This window comes from Tenrec ecaudatus, chromosome 4, assembly GCF_050624435.1.
Source record: "Tenrec ecaudatus isolate mTenEca1 chromosome 4, mTenEca1.hap1, whole genome shotgun sequence".
Classification (NCBI taxonomy): domain Eukaryota; kingdom Metazoa; phylum Chordata; class Mammalia; order Afrosoricida; family Tenrecidae; genus Tenrec; species Tenrec ecaudatus.
In genome coordinates this window covers 120,634,949-120,650,748 of record NC_134533.1, presented here as the reverse complement: position 1 = coordinate 120,650,748, position 15,800 = coordinate 120,634,949, and the positions used below count along the sequence as shown (strand labels likewise).

Here is a 15,800-nt window from a genome sequence, read left to right as displayed (position 1 = left end):
CAAAAAAATACACCCTACAGCAAATAGTAGAGTCAGAAGAGCTGGGGTTCATCTTGAGTTACTGGATCTTGGAGTGGTAACATAATCTAGGCATCTCACATTGTCGAGCTAAAGGCAATGGAAAAGATATACCCACCCCTTCGAAATGTTACCAAATGATCAGGTCCCACCAAGATTATGATTATGGAACTTTAGAGCATCGGGGTCACATAATGTAAACCAACACACGACTCAGATAGTGTTTCTCAAAATGCAAATTGGAAAATCAGTTTAGTAATCCATGTTTATTTCAGTCCGCTTTTAGAAGAAAGTATCAGGCTACAATCACATTTAAGAAGGCATCTATTGCTCTGTGAAACTCTGCAGCCTTGTGGAGGGCTCCACGAGACGACGATAAAAACAGCACTTCTCACTGTGAGGCATGACGAGGAAGTTGGAAAGCTACTCTCAGAGAATCAGGACTAAGGTCTCAGTCGTAACGTGGGAATGTTTCCGTCCGTCCCCAGCACCTACAGTAGCTCAGGCTGGGCACCCTTGTCAATCCACTGAAGAGCCCCGCAGCAAGGCAGGGTACTTACAGGTAGGGGCCCTTGCAAAGCACCCAAGAGGACTGCAGGCTTCCCCCAAACAGCTCTTGGGGTTGCCTACAAGCTCTCTGTAGCCTAGCAACCCTCAGAATAGAAGAGCCTCTCCTTCCTCCATGGACTGACTGCAAAAAGTTCCTCTTTCCCAAGAAACTTTCCTTAATTACAACTTCTCGCAATACTGAGCGTCTCGGTAGTTTTTCAGTCCTCTTCTTTTCCAGAATGTCTTCCTTGGTGCCTTTGAATGTGAATTCCTCATTCTCAACACAGAGTCCTGCCACGCAGATCTTCACAAGCCAGCCCCTCAAGGACCCGCCAGCCCCTGTCTTATTCCCACGCCCTCTAGCTCAGCACCTCCTACCTGGGGGGCAAATCTATTCTCCCCAAGGCCCTTATTCAACTACTGTATCCTTTCAGCACCCCCTGAAGAAACCCCAGCCCAGCGTCTAACAAGCCAGGGCATGTTCCCCTCCTTGCCTTTATCCATCAAAGCTCCCAGGAGACCTGCCCCCCGAGTTTGTGTACGGAGACAAGTTTCCTGGGATCTCCAGGAGCCTCAGCCAAGGGGGCACCTTCCCATCCCCCACGCCCCAGGAGGGCAGGGAGAAGCCTTGAACTTCCCAGGAACTCCGGTAAGCTCCCCGCACCCCTCCTCCCACCCCGGGACCAGCCCAGGCCGGCCCTACCTACCCACCAGTCCCAAGGCAGGTCCCCCGCTCCTGCGGCGGCCTCGGGCAGGCACCCCGGCGCTCGCATCCCCCGCCCCACCCCCACCCGGGGCGTCCTTACGTTGCGCCTGGCAGGAACGGTCTTGCCCGCCTCGGCTCCGGCGGGGAGCGCCTCGGGCCTCGAGGGCCCGGCCTAGCCAGCAGGCCCGGGATGCGCGCACCCCTCAGCCCGGGAGGCCGGGCAGCCGCTGCGGAAGCTCCCGCGGCCGCTCCTCTCCTCCCGCCTCCCGGCCGCCGCCGCCGCTCAGCCCGGGCCTGGTCCCGGGCTGCCCCGGACCGGCTCCGCTTCACCGCGCCCCGCACTCCGGCCGCCGGAGCCCGGTGTCCCGCATCGACCCGGAAGCAGCTGTCGCGGCCCAACAACAACACGTGACCCCGGCGCACGTGTCACGTCCGCTGCGTGAATGGGCGGGGGCGCCGGAGGAGGAGCGGGTCTTCGCCAACCTAGCCGGGTTTCCATGACGACGAGGACGTCGGCTCTGGGCCGGCCTCCCTAGAAACGCGCCTCCTGTCCTCCTCCCCTCTGGCAGGTTCACCTGAAGGGACACGTCCGGCGCACAGGGGGAGTACCCCTGGGCCCCTCAGAGGGGGATGCGGACACGTCAGAGGGCTGCTAAACGGAGGACTGGGCTGAACCCCTCCAGACACACCTGGGATCTTGCCTTGGCTCCCTCACCAATAGCTCTGTGACCCTGACCACTGACACCGCCTCTCTCTGGATTCAGTGGCCTTATCCACAAAATGCAAAACCTACACAAGGTGGATTATCGGCTGTTATTAAGTGGCATTCCATGATGCGTTTGCACCAGGACATGGTAGTGCCTGGCCCTTATGGTGACGCCTTCGCTAGGCTTGTAGCTAGACGACGTTTCAAAGCTCCAACACTAACGTAGTAATTGTTAATGTTAGTTGCCTGGGAGTTAGTGGACTTTGACTCATGGCGACCAATTCCTAACAGAATGAGAGGCTGCCCCATCCCTTTCATTCATCCTTGATAGGTCTGAGCCCATTGCTGTGGGTTAGAGAGTGGCTTCCAATTGAATAGCTCATCTTTGAGCACCATTTACAACAATATTCTCTCATGTGCCTGAAGACTTTGATGGGTGCATTTGAGGCCACCGATCCTTACTTTATACTCTGGATGTCCGATGACAACTGCCCACCATAGGTGAGCCTGTTGGCATTTGAAATACCAGTGGCATAGCTTCCAGGATGATAGCAACATGCGAGCCACCGCAGTGCAATAAACGGAGTGTAGCTTCCATTAATAAATCCCTTGTAGGTAACAGTGCCCTGATAGTATTGTTACTTAAGCATGGGACAGTTAACCACAAAGTGGGTGGTTCATCCACCAGCTTCAGGGAGGGAGAATGATGCAGCTGTCTGCTCCTACAAAGATGCACAGTCCCAGAAATCCTGTATAGGGACACTACAATCAACTTGATGGCAGTGGATTTGACTTTGGTTTTGTAGGTACCAGGCCATGTACACATGCCATTTCTAGTTCTTACAATTTTCCAAAGGCAGGCATATTGTAGATTTGAAAAATGAAATTTAGAGAGGATCGCCCAGTTATTCAAAACGACCAACCAAGCGGAGATTGGAATTCAGTTCATCTTAAAACCATGTGCCTCATGGTATACCATGCTGTTGTCTCATTATATAACAGGGCTTCAGAAAGTTTTGGAAGAAATGGAATTCAAAGAGAATGGAACGTTTCCATGAACTTTTTGAAGACCCCTCATATACCACTGTTGGGCTGTGATTGCTTATGTGCTTCTTTTTTGTAATTGATTGTGGTGATGATTGGACAACTCTTTTTTTATATATTTTACCTAGATTTATTCTGTGGTAATTTTTTTCATTTTACAGAGTATTTTAGTTTATTTTGAATATTTTTTAATCATTTTATTAAGGGCTCACACAATTCTTATTACAATCCATATATGCATCAATTGTGTAAAGCACAGTTGTACATTCATTGCCCTCATCATTCCCAAAACATTTGATCTCCACTTAAGCCCCTGGCATCAACTTCTCATTTTTTTCCCTCCCTCATGAACCCTTGATCATTTATAAATTATTATTTTGTCATATCTTACACTATTTAACGTCTCCCTTCACCCACTTTTCTGTTGTCCATCCTCCAGGGCGGAGGTTATATGTAGATCCTTGTAATCCATTCCCCTTTCCACCCCACCCTCCCTCCTCCATCCCAGTATCACCACTCTCACCACTGGTCCTGGAGGTATCTTCCATCGTGGATTCCCTGTGTTTCCAGTTCCCATCTGTACCAGTGTACATTCTCTGGTCTAGCCAGATTTGTAAGGTAGATTGGGGTCATGATAGTGGGTGGGGAGGAGGAAGCATTTAGGAACTAGAGGAAAGTTGTATGTTTTATTGTTGCTACCCTGCACCCTGACTGGCTCTTCTCCTCCCCGTGACCCTTCTGTAAGGGGATGTCCAATTGCCTACAGATGGGCTTTGGGTCTCCAATCCTCACTCCCCCTTATTCACAATGATATGATTTTTTGTTCTGATGATGCCTGATTCCTGATCCCTTCGACACCTCGTGATCACACAGGCTGGTGTGTTTCTTCCATGTGGACTTTGTTGTTTCTGAGCTAGATGGCTGCTTATTTACCTTCAAGCCTTTAAGACCCCAAACACTGTATCTTTTGATAGCCAAGGACCATCAGGTTTCTTCACCACATTTGCTTATGCACCCATTTGTCTTCAGTGAGCATATCATGGAGGTAAGCACACAATAATAGGATTTTTTTGTTCTTTGATGCCTGATAACTGATCCCTTCAGCAACTTGTGATCACGCAGGCTGGCGTGCTTCTTCCATGTGGACTTTGTTGCTTCTGAGCTAGATGGCCGCTTGTTTACCTTCAAGCCTTAAGACCCCAGATGCTATATCTTTTGATAACCAGGCACCATCAGCTTTCTTCACCACATTTGCTTATGCACCCACTTTGTCTTCAGCGATTGTGTTGGGAAGGTGAGTGTCATGAAATGCCAGTTTAATAGAACAAAGTATTCTTGCGTTAAGGGAGTACTTGAGTGGAGGCCCAATGTCTGTCTGCTACCTTAGTACTAAATCTTCTTTATTCCTTTCACAGGAATATACATGGGATAGAGGTGGTTCTTCAGAGAATTTAGTTGAAGTGCTAGAAGTTGGAGAGGTTCCCGTGCATAAACGATATGTGTCTTCACATGTTAGGGTTTGGGTGAGGAGGTAACAGGGTACACGCACGTCTGTGTATTAGTTCCTAGAAAATGGGTTAAGAGAAACTCAATGGCAGCTCACCAATATCAGTTCCCAGGCACTTCCTGTCACGTTATTTTGTTTGTCTTACCCCCGTAGGTGGGTGTCCCAAGGCTAGGGAGAAAGCAGCCAGAAGGAGCTGATTCTAGGAACGTAAAGATAAAGGCGGTGACCCAAGCAATGTGGCTTTGGTTGCCTTCACTGGGACTGTCCTCCTCGTTCCACAGTCAACCGACCCCTTTCTGGCTTTCAAAGCACCAGGAACATTGGCATGAAGCCTTCAAAGGCAGGCTCGCTGAGGAGGAACTCAAGATCAAAGTTCAGGGGAAAATCTCATGATCTGCTTTTCACAAAGTGTGTGTATGAAAAGAGGAGGACGGATGAAATGTGACCTCGAGTGACCTTGGGGGTCAAAAGAAGCAAATAGGATTACAATGTCTATAAATATATGCACAAATATTGCCTGTGAATAGGAGTGATTGGTTAGACATCTCTGTTTCTTTGAGATATCCTTGAGACCCTTTCTTTTGTTTCGATCCCTTCCCATATAGAGAAAATGCTAAAGGCAAGATTAAAGTTTCTACCCACAAAACAGACAGAATTATTTTTCTAAGATGCATATCTGCACATATTCCCATAGTTGAAAGCCCTTCTGAGGCTCCTCATGGCTCTTGGGAAAAGTCCATAATTATTAACCTACTTTACTCAGTTCTGTCATCTCAGCCCTGCTTCTGTCTGCAGCCTCAGCTCTGGCTTTGGTCTCCTCTTACTCTGTCCCTGCTCTAAGCGATATAGTGGTCACTAGCTCATTAAATAAAAAATCCAGTTCCTCAGTGAACTGTGTGCATAAGCGAGTAGCCTCAAAAATTACAAATAGAGGTAAGACTTGTAGGATGAGGACTCTGCACTCAGATCCAATCGAGGTAGGTCCACATGAGATCTTGACGTAGTGTTGTCAATGGAAAGCCATGTTGTTAGCCGGAGAAGGAAGTCCTGAGCTTCTAAGTCTTGGGCCACTAACGATACAGTCAGCAGTTTTAGCCTGCCCCCTACTCCAAGAAGACAGCTGAGGCTGCCACCTCCTGTAAAGAGTTACCGCCCGGGAAACCCTGGAGAGCAGTTCTACTCTGTCCTGCAGCGCTGCTCTGAGGCAGAACGGACTCAACAGCAGTTGGCTTGGTTTTGGTGAGAAATAGAAGTTAAACACCAAGAACAAATTACTTATAGAAATAAAACAGTGTCCAATAAGAACAGATTTGAGGTAAATTGGTCCTCCACCCCTAAAAGTACCCCACTCAGTAGTCATAGGAGGGTGAGCCACTTTTGTCTAAAAGGGAAATTAAATTGCTCTCTTCCCAAATTACCCATGTCCATTTCTGTATCAGTGGGTGGGCACAGCATGGATCTCTCTCCCACTTTATGTGATCCTGCTGGCATTTGAAATAGCAGCGACGTCACTTCGAACATCACAGCAACACACAAGCCACCGAAAGGTGAAGTTGTCAAGGATTTTGTCTTGCTTAGATTCAATATCAATGCTCATGGAAGCAGCAGTCAAGAGATCAAAACATGTGTTGCATTAGGTTCATCTGCTGCACAAGACCCCTTTAGAGAATTGAAAAGCAAGGATGTTACTTTGAGGACTAAGGTGCACCTGACCAAAGCCATGGTATGATCCATTGTATCATATGCATGGGGAAGTTGGTCATTGAATGAGGAAGACAGAAGAACAATCGATTCATTATTTTAATTTTGGTGCTGGAGAAGAAAATTGAAAGTATCACGAACTGCTAAAAGGTCAGATTTGTCTTGATGCTCCTTAGAGGGAAGGATGGCGAGACTTCATCTCACATACATGGGCATGTTGTCAGAAGAGACCCGTCCCTGGAGAAGGACATCATGCTTGGTAAAGTAGAGGGCCAGTGGAAAAAGAGGAAGGTCCCAAGGAGCCGGATTGACACTGTAGCTGAAACAGCGGGCTCAGGCATAGGGACAATTGTGAGGGCAATGCGGGGCTGTACAGTACTCCATTCTGACCACACGTGGTCACTATGTGTTGGAACAGATTCAATGCAGGTAGCAACAATACTTGTTCTTGGATAGATCATCAGCTCGGGTCAGGCATTGAGGAGCTATGTTTATTCTCTCTGAGACTTGTCTTGGCTAAGGCTAGCACCCTGTGCTTGCTGGATGAGCTTTCAATCAGCAACTTTAGGATAACAGTGACAGGGTAGCATGACAAAAGTGCTAGAGGCAAAAACTCACTCTGACTCATAGTGAGAGTTGATCTGACTCGTAGTGACCCTACAGGACAGGGTAGAACTGCTTTTGTGGGTTTCTGAGGCTCTAACTCTTTACAGAAGTAAAACACCTCATCTTTCTTCCAAGGAGTGGCCCTGTGGTAGTAGCCCAATATGAAACCACTGCTTCATCAGGACTCCTCCATTGGACTGCTAGTCACAAGGCCAACAGTTGGGAACCATGAGACAGTCCAAGGGAGAAAGGTAAGGTTTTCTACGATATTTTGCAATCAACCTGATGACAATGGGTTTGTTTATTTGTTTGTTTTGTTTACAGGAAACAAAACATTTTAAAGGTCATTTGTGTGTGGTGTGTACCCAAGCCTCTGCTGAGATGGTGACCTTCAGCCTGCAGGTACCGTCCTCTGCTCCATAGATTGACTCTGCCCAGCGCCACTGTCTGCCAATCTCGTGGTTCCTGCCATCTACACTGCTGCTGCTTTTCTCCGCCCCTTGACTCTGCCCCACTTGCCAGCATTTCCCTTGGTCTTCAGTGCTCCCAGTCTTTGCCTAAATGACAGCACTTCAAGCTGCCTAGGAAATTCAAGGTGGTGGAGGAGGGCAGAGGAGAAAGGAACTGTGTCCAAAGGTCACACTCCTCTCCTGGCTCCCAGCTGTCATCCATCAGAAAGCCCCAACTGAGTTGCCATGTTATAAGGTTTATATCAGTTACTGGCTGGCCCCTAAGTCAATCTTCATAAAGTTCAACTCCTGGGAGATGAAGAACAACCAATGTGTAAACGTAGATCAGAAACTGCCAATAATTGTAAGATGTTTGTATGATAGCAAAATGATCAATCAGTTCCTTATTTGATAAATAATTCCTGGATCAGTTGGACTGATCGGACAGACCTACATCTCTAACATTTTAAGTCTATGTTCCTCCAGTGGTGCTCTCGGGTAAACCTCAAATTTCTAATTGCAAGGTTGGCAGTTCAAAACCAGCAGCCTCTCTGAGAGAAAGGGATGAGGCTATCTGCCTCTGTAAAGATTGACAGCCTTAGAAACCCTATTTAGCGTCACTTTGAACCTGGATCAACTCAATGACAGTAGTTTGGGGTTTTCTTTTGATTTTGTTTGATTTTGAATGCCATAAGACAATCCTAACAATGATCTGAAATTTTATTATGTGTCCTACACTGCTCAAGATATTTGACCTAGATTAAACCCTGTAATCCTCACAAGGATGTTATGAGGTAGGTTTGGTACCATCTGATATACCATGGAAGACTCAGGTTAAATAGTATGCCTAGCAATATGCAGTGGGTGAGTAACAGAGACAATTGATATTTAGGTCTGTCTAACATTAAAAGAAGAATGCAGCATCAGGACTGGAGGAAGACCCGTTATCTCTTATGTACTGAAGACATACCCTGGTTTGTTAAAAGCCAAAAGGACTGGAAGCACTTACTGATGAAGATCAAAGGCTGTAGGCTTCAGTATGGATTACCACTCAATGTAAGGAAAATAAAAATTCTTACAAGTCAGCATCATGATCAATGGAGAAAAGATGAAAGTTGTCAAGGATTTCATGTTACTTAGATTTATAATCAGTGCTCATGGAAGCAGCAGCAAAGAAATCAAAGGACCATTTGCATTGGGCAAATCTGCTGCCCAAGATCGATTTAAAGTTAAAGAGCAAAGATGTAACTTGGAGAACTAAGGTATACCAAATGTAAGCCTTAGTATTTTCAATTACCTCTTATGCATGTGAAATCTGAATGATGAATAAAAGGTTGTGCGGGAGGCCAGGTAGACTAGTGAAACAAATCTAGAGACACTCATATGAGGGGGTACCCCCCGAAATGGTTTTGAAAACATTTTTTAAAATAAAGCTATGTATTTTTTTACAAAACAACCTTATGACCATCAAAGTACTCTTCTTACACTTAATACATTTTTATTACATTTTATTAGGGGCTCATACAACTCTTATCACAATCCATACATATACATACTTCAATTGTATAAAGCACATCCGTACATTCTTTGCCCTAATCATTTTCAAAGCATTTGCTCTCCACTTAAGCCCTTTGAATCAGGTCTTCATTTTTTTCCCCTCCCTCCCCGCTCCCCCCTCCCTCATGAGCCCTTGATAATTTATAGACTGTTATTTTGTCATATCTTGCCCTATCCGGAGTCTCCCTTCCCCCCCTTCTCTGCCGTCCATTTCCCAGGGAGGAGGTCACATGTGGATCCTTGTAATCAGTTCCCCCTTTCCAACCCACTCACCCTTCACTCTCCCAGCATCGCCCCTCACACCCCTGGTCCTGAAGGTATCATCCACCCTGGATTCCCTGTGCCTCCAGATCCCATATGTACCAGTGTACAACCTCTGTCCTATCCAGTCCTGCAAGGTAGAATTCAGATCATGTAAGGGGTGGGGCGGGGGGAATCATCCAGGATCTGGGAGAAAGCTGTGTTCTTCATCGGGACTACATCGCACCCTGACTGACCCATCTCCTCTCCTAAACCCCTCTATGAGGGGATCTCCAGTGGCCAACAAATGGGCCTTGGGTCTCCACTCTGCACTTCCCCCTTCATTCACTATGGTATATATATATATATATATTCTTTTTTATTTTTTTGCATGATGCCTTAAACCTGGTCCCTTTGGCACCTTGTGATCGCACATACTGGTGTGCTTCTTCCATGTGGGCTGTATTGCTTCTGAGCTAGATGGCCGCTTGTTCACCTTCAAGCCTTTAAGATCCCAGACACTATCTCTTTCGATAGCTGGGCACCATCAGCTTTCTTCGCCACATTTGCTTATGCACCCATTTGTCTTCGGCGATCGTATCATGGAGGTGTGCAGCCAATGATATGATTTTTTGTTCTTTGATGCCTGATAACTGATCCCTTCGGGATCACGGGATCACACAGGCTGGTGTGTTCTTACATGTGGGCTTTGTTGCTTCTGAGCTAAATGGCCGCTTGTTATCTTCAAGCCTTTAAGACCTCAGACACTATCTCTTTTGCTAGCCGGGCACCATCAGCTTTCTTCACCACATTTACTTGTTCACCCACTTTGGCTTCAGCAGTTGTGTCAGGAGGGTGAGCATCGTAGAGTGCCAATTTAATAAAAGAAAGTACTTAATACATTTTTTGAATCAGCTTTCAAACGCATCTGTTTTGGATGGTTGCCAGCACCTCCCTCATTTTTTTTCTTCACCTCCTCTGGATGGCCTTTCATGTCCCTCTGCATTTGTGGAAACAAAAAGAAGCCACATGGAGTGAGGTCAGGTGCGTAAGGTATATGGGACAAGAAAGGCATGCTGCTTTTTTGCCAAAAACTGGCGCCTTGGTACGGCTGCATGAGCAGGTGCATTGTCCTGGTAGCAAAACCAGTTCCCTGTCTGCCACAAATCAGACCTGTTGCACACTGTTACACAATCTTCTCAGAACCCCTAAATAAAAAAGCTTTGTTAATAGTATGACCTGATGGACTGAATACCATTTTGCATGATGAGTTGACATTTTGTTTGGGAAGTTGACAGATGTCCAGAACTAGGTTTGTCATCAATTGACATTTCACCTTTTTTGAAAAGAGAAAGCCACTTGAGTTTTTCCCATAGTAATGTCCTTATAAGATCTGTTCAACGTCACAATAATTTCTGTGGTATTTTTCCTGAGCAGGAAACAAAATTTCACAGCCACATGCTGTTCTCTTAAATCGGCCATCACAAAAAAATGAGGTTTGAGCAAAACTGCTTGTACAAAATAATTCACTGTGACCAGACAAAACTTTCCCAGGCAATGCCGCTGGGTGCACTAACTCTAGCAGGAAAAACTGTGTTCAACAAAAGCTCCAATCTGCCCAACGCAAGTCTGTTTTCAGGCACCCCCTAGTATGTGTAAGATAAAGCTTATATCAAAGGTATCACTGTATATTAAGAAAACATCCAGCCCAGTCAAGGTCAAATCCATACGTCCAATACTACTCATATGTCTGATACTAGTCCATAAATCCCTCTTCAGACTGATGCAGCCAGACGCAATGATTCAGAATGCAGGAAGATCACAGACCTGTGGGTGTCAAGTCTTGTAGATCCAATGTTGGTGGATGCATCACAAGGCCCTGGCAGGGTTCAGCTGCATGGCTCACTCAGGTTTCAGCCTGGTTCCACATGGCTTGTCAACAGGTAGGTGAGGCAGAAAGAGAGGGTGTACCCCACCACCAGGGAGAAAGAGAGAAGGAGACCTGTCTCAGAAAGCCATTGATCTTGGTTGCCCTCCAATCAAGCTGCAACGTGATTGACAGGCTGAAGTCCATGTTCCAATGGAAGCCATCTTGACACTGAAAAATAATGATGCATTTAAATTAGGAAATTTGTAAAGTATATAAAAAGCACTGATGACTGCTAGAAGAACAGACAAATAATAGTGAGGCTTCATCTCACAGACTTTAGACATATTTTCAGGAGACACCAGCCCTGGAGGACATCATCCTAGGTAAACACCATCCTTTAAAAAGAGAAGTCTTTGAATGAAACAAATTGACATGGTGGCTACAGCAATGGGCTGAAACATAACAATCGTGAGGATGGTACAGGATTGGGCATTTCTTTGCTCTGTTGTACATATAGTACGCGTGCATTGGAACCAACCTGGGGATAATTGAGAACACATTATTCTTTACCAAAATAAAAAATAAGAATAGTTAGTTAAACTTCTAGAAAGTGAGTGCACATTAGTTTTGTAATCTTAAGGACTCCATGAAAATTAATATGACACAGGGCTGCACAATGAGTGGTTTTGTTATACATAAAGCCACTCGTGAATTGGACACCTAGCAACAACAACGACAACCTTCTAAAATGAAATTCTTATGAGGGATTCATCTATGTAAATTGATAACAGAAAATCAAGAGTTTCATTTAAAACCAGATTCTGCTCAGTAAAGAAGTCCTGATATTTTTTTAATAAGTTGTATTCATGACATGCCAATTTAAAGTAAAAGTATATTTTCCCTTTGCTTGGTTATTAAGCTTGGCATGGCAGTCTATTTCCTGACAAATATGTCAATGGTTTTGACAAAAGTAAAACACAGTAACACCAAATTACAGAACTTATAAGGTTGATGTAGCCTACATGGTTCCTATCCATTTTAGAATTGTGATCTCTTTGAGAATCTGGTGCTCACCGTCCCAACATGATCGCTGAAGACAAAACGGGTGCATAAGCAAATGTGGTGAAGGAAGCTGATGGTGCCTGGCTATCAAAAACAGACGATATCAAAAGATACACAGGTACAGATAAGGACTGGAAACACAGGGAATCCAGGACAGGTAACCCCTCAGGACCAATATTGAGAGTAGCCATACCAGGATCATAAGGTGAAGGTGGGGGGAGAAAAGGGGAACTGATGACAATGAGCTACATATAACCCCCCTCTCAGGGGGATGGACAACAGAAAAGTAGGTGAAGGGAGACATCAGTCAGTGTAAGACATGAAAAAATAATAATTTATAAATTATCAAGGGTTCATGAGTGGGGAAGGGAGGGGGAAAAGTGAGAAGCTGATACCAAGGACTCAAGTAGAACAAAAATGTTTTGAAAATGATGATGGCAACAAATGTACAAATGTGCTTGACACAATGGATGGATGTATGGATTGTGATGAGTTGTACGAGCCCCCAATAAAAATGATATTTTTTCAAGAGAATCTGGTGGAACCTCTACTATTTCTTCATGAAAATGCATATGTAAACACATGCAAAATATTTTACACATGATTTCAGGTGGTGTATCATTGTATCTTATCCAATTCAGATTATAGTATTTGGTAAATGAATCTCTAAGACAGAAAGAGATGAAATGATTTATGGCAACACAACTGGTTAGTGGAAAGACCATGACTAGTATTGGAGACAATTTCTATTTCTAAACCAGTAGTCTGTCTTTCAAATGAACTGACTGCTTTTTTGATCACCTGAGTTTCCATCTGTGTATTGATGTTGTCCATGTTGAATTATTTTACAATTCTGTCCTCATCTCTTTCTCTCCTTTGGAGAAATCATCACTAAAAAGATGCCTTTTAAAAAATTAACATTTCTTTAATTTCACTGTAGCACAGTTACCTATGCCTATGAATTATCTCTCATTTGCATGGTGCAAATAATATTTAACTCACCTTTTGCTCCCCAAACCACCTAGTTAAGTCGTCGACATGTTTTCATTATAAAAGAAGCATTTATTAGATGCAAAGTGCTTGCAAGTATCTGACCGAAACTTCATGAAAGAAATAAAATGATCACAGCAGGTAGATGTTAGCTTGTGATGTTGTTGTTTGGCTCTGGCGCATGGTGAAGCCAGGGGTAACAGTGAGAACCCCGCCTAGTCCTGTACTACCATCCTCACAATGGTCAGGGTTGAACCCATCGTTGCAGCTACCATGTTGATACATCACTCGAATCCTTCAGTTGTGATCCATCATGTCATTATGAAGGCTATAGTGTTTGATAGTCCAGTCCTGTTCACTCTCAGCAAGCAAGATCATATCATCAGCATAGCGCAGGTTGTTCACAAGGCTTCCTCCAGTCCTAGTGCTGCGTTCTTCTTCATAGAGTCCAGTTTCTTAGATTATTTGCTCATTACACAGGCTGAATAAGTAAGGCAAAAGCATCTAACCTTGATGCACATCGTTCTTGATTTTAAACCATGAAGTATTTCCTTGTTCTGTTTGAACGGCCCCTTCATCTGTGTGTGCATGAGCATAATGGAGTGTTCAAGGATTTTCATTCTTCACAAGGCTGTCCATAGTTAGTTAGAATCCACACAGTAATGCCTTTTCGCGGCCAATAAAATCAAATAAACGTGTTTCTGGTATTGTTTGTTTTCAGCCATGATCCATCTGACTTCAGCGATGATATCCCCCATTCCACATTGTCAACTTAGTCCAGCTTCAAGTTCTGGCGCACCCTGTTGATGTACTGCTGCAACTTTTTAAAGTTATCTTTAACAGGGTTTCACTTGCATGCAATACTAATGATGTTTTTTCTATTATATCCACATTCTATTGGGTCATCTCTCTTTGGAATGGGCACACATTTGAATCTCTTACTGGTTGGCCAGGTAACTGCCTTCCAAATTCCTTGGCATCGATTAGTGAATGCTTCCAGCATTGCTCAGTTTGTTAAACGTTTCAATGGGCATTCTGTTAAATCCTGGATCCTCGCTTTCTCTCGTGCCTTCAGGACAGCTTTGACTTTTCCTTCAGGACCAAGAACTCCAAGTTCATCATAGGTGGTGACCCCTTTGGATGGTTGAACTTCCGCCAGTTCTTGAGTGTGTTCCTTTCATCTTCTGTGACGTTCCCTGCGTAGTTAACTATTTTGCCCACGGAATCTTCCAATATTATACCTTGAGGTGTGAACTTTTTCTTCAGTTCTTTCAGCTGGAGAAATGCTAAGCATGCGCTTTGGTTTTGGTTTCTAACTTCAGGTCTTTGCATAGTGCATCATAATGCATTACATTCTGCTCAGCTCTTCATCATTTCTTCCTTTTGTCCTACTATACGTTCAAAACCATGTTTTAGAGTCTCTTCTGATATCCAATTTTGTCTTTTCTTTTCCTGTCTGCTTAATGATCTTTTGCTTTTTTCATGTATGATGTTCTAAATGTCATACTTCAATGCATCTGTTTTTCAGTCACTAGTGTTCAATGCATAAAACCTGCTCTTGGGGTGGTTTTTAAATTAAGGTGAAAAGTACTCAAGGTTGTATTGTTGTTCTCATTGTCTTGTTTTAATTTTTTTCACCTTTCACCTGAACTGTCATATGAACAATAATGGTCTGTGCCAACGTTGGTTTCTAGTCCCTTTTGGCTGGTGATAATGAGCTTCTCCACCAGGTCTTCCTGCAGATGTAGTCAATTTGATTCCTGTGTATTCCATCTGTCAAGATCCGCATGTATAGTCACCTTTAATATTGTTGGGAAAAGAATTCCAGTGAAGAAGTCATGGTTTCTCAAAATTGTATCATGTGATCTCCAGCTTTGTTTCTATAACCAAAGCCCAAATTTCCAACTACCATTTCCTCTTTGTTTCCAATTTTCCATTCCAATTACAAGTAAATTTTTTTCTGTTGGTTTGTTTGAATGAGGATCAAAATAAAAATCTATCCATTGCATTTGTTAAGAAATCTCATAACTTTCTTTTAATCCATAGGTTTCTCTCTGTGATAGTTAAGTTTCAAGTCTAGTTGGATGGACCATGATTCTCTAATGATATGCTCTAACACAGAATGATCAGCTCCATGGCGGGATTAACCTGGTCACACTAAGGACGGTTTATCAGGGTGTGGCCTACTCAGTATAGATTAATGCTTTTTGGAAGCTAGCTCCCTTCTGCTGAATCTGGATTCTGCATCTGGTGTTTGATCTCCTGTCAATCCCAAGAGTCATCAGTGGGTGCTGACTTGGATTTATTTAGCTGTTTGTCCAGTAACCTGTGGCTTTTCTGTTTTGTCAGGGGATCCCACCCCTAACAAATCATCACAGGTCCAGTAGGCACAATTGTACAGCGATAATAAGTAAAGATTATAGTAAAGTCATAGACAGCAAGAGAGATAGAAGGGAGAGTAAAATGAAGGAGTCAGACACATCTCATGGTAGCATGCTCACCTCATCTCCTCTTAGTGATACAGGGTAGGAGAGAGAGATTTATTACTATCCAAGGCTTATATATCTTTTGGGGGACATGCAAGCCCCCTAATTACAGGTAAAGACGTACATCACTGGAAGGGGTTGTGCTATAGGTACTACAGTAATGGGAGGGGGACGATCTCGGGGTATACAAGCAATAGGAAAGGCAGGTATTGGGGGTACACATGGGACAAGATGGGCAGACCCTAGATTCATGATGGCAGCCTAACCTCGATTGCTCTAGAGTTGGAGATTTTATTTAGCCTACTGTAT

The 15,800-nt window shown here is 44.3% G+C and overlaps 1 protein-coding gene and 1 long non-coding RNA gene across 2 annotated transcripts in view; one reads left to right on the top strand and one right to left on the bottom strand.

The window, feature by feature from the left end:
• TBCEL (tubulin folding cofactor E like) overlaps nt 1–1,671 on the bottom strand; it is an 82,365-nt gene extending 80,694 nt beyond the window's left edge. Inside the window, exon 1 of the mRNA XM_075546726.1 lies at nt 1,374–1,671. The gene's annotated coding sequence lies outside the window, so the exon portion shown is untranslated. The remainder of the gene's footprint in view (nt 1–1,373) is intronic.
• Nucleotides 924–12,320, top strand: LOC142445161 (uncharacterized). The gene is made up of 3 exons (XR_012783990.1): nt 924–1,216; nt 6,973–7,088; nt 7,162–12,320. It is a non-coding gene; the product is annotated as an uncharacterized LOC142445161 (long non-coding RNA).
• The last annotated feature ends 3,480 nt before the right edge of the window (nt 12,321–15,800 follow it).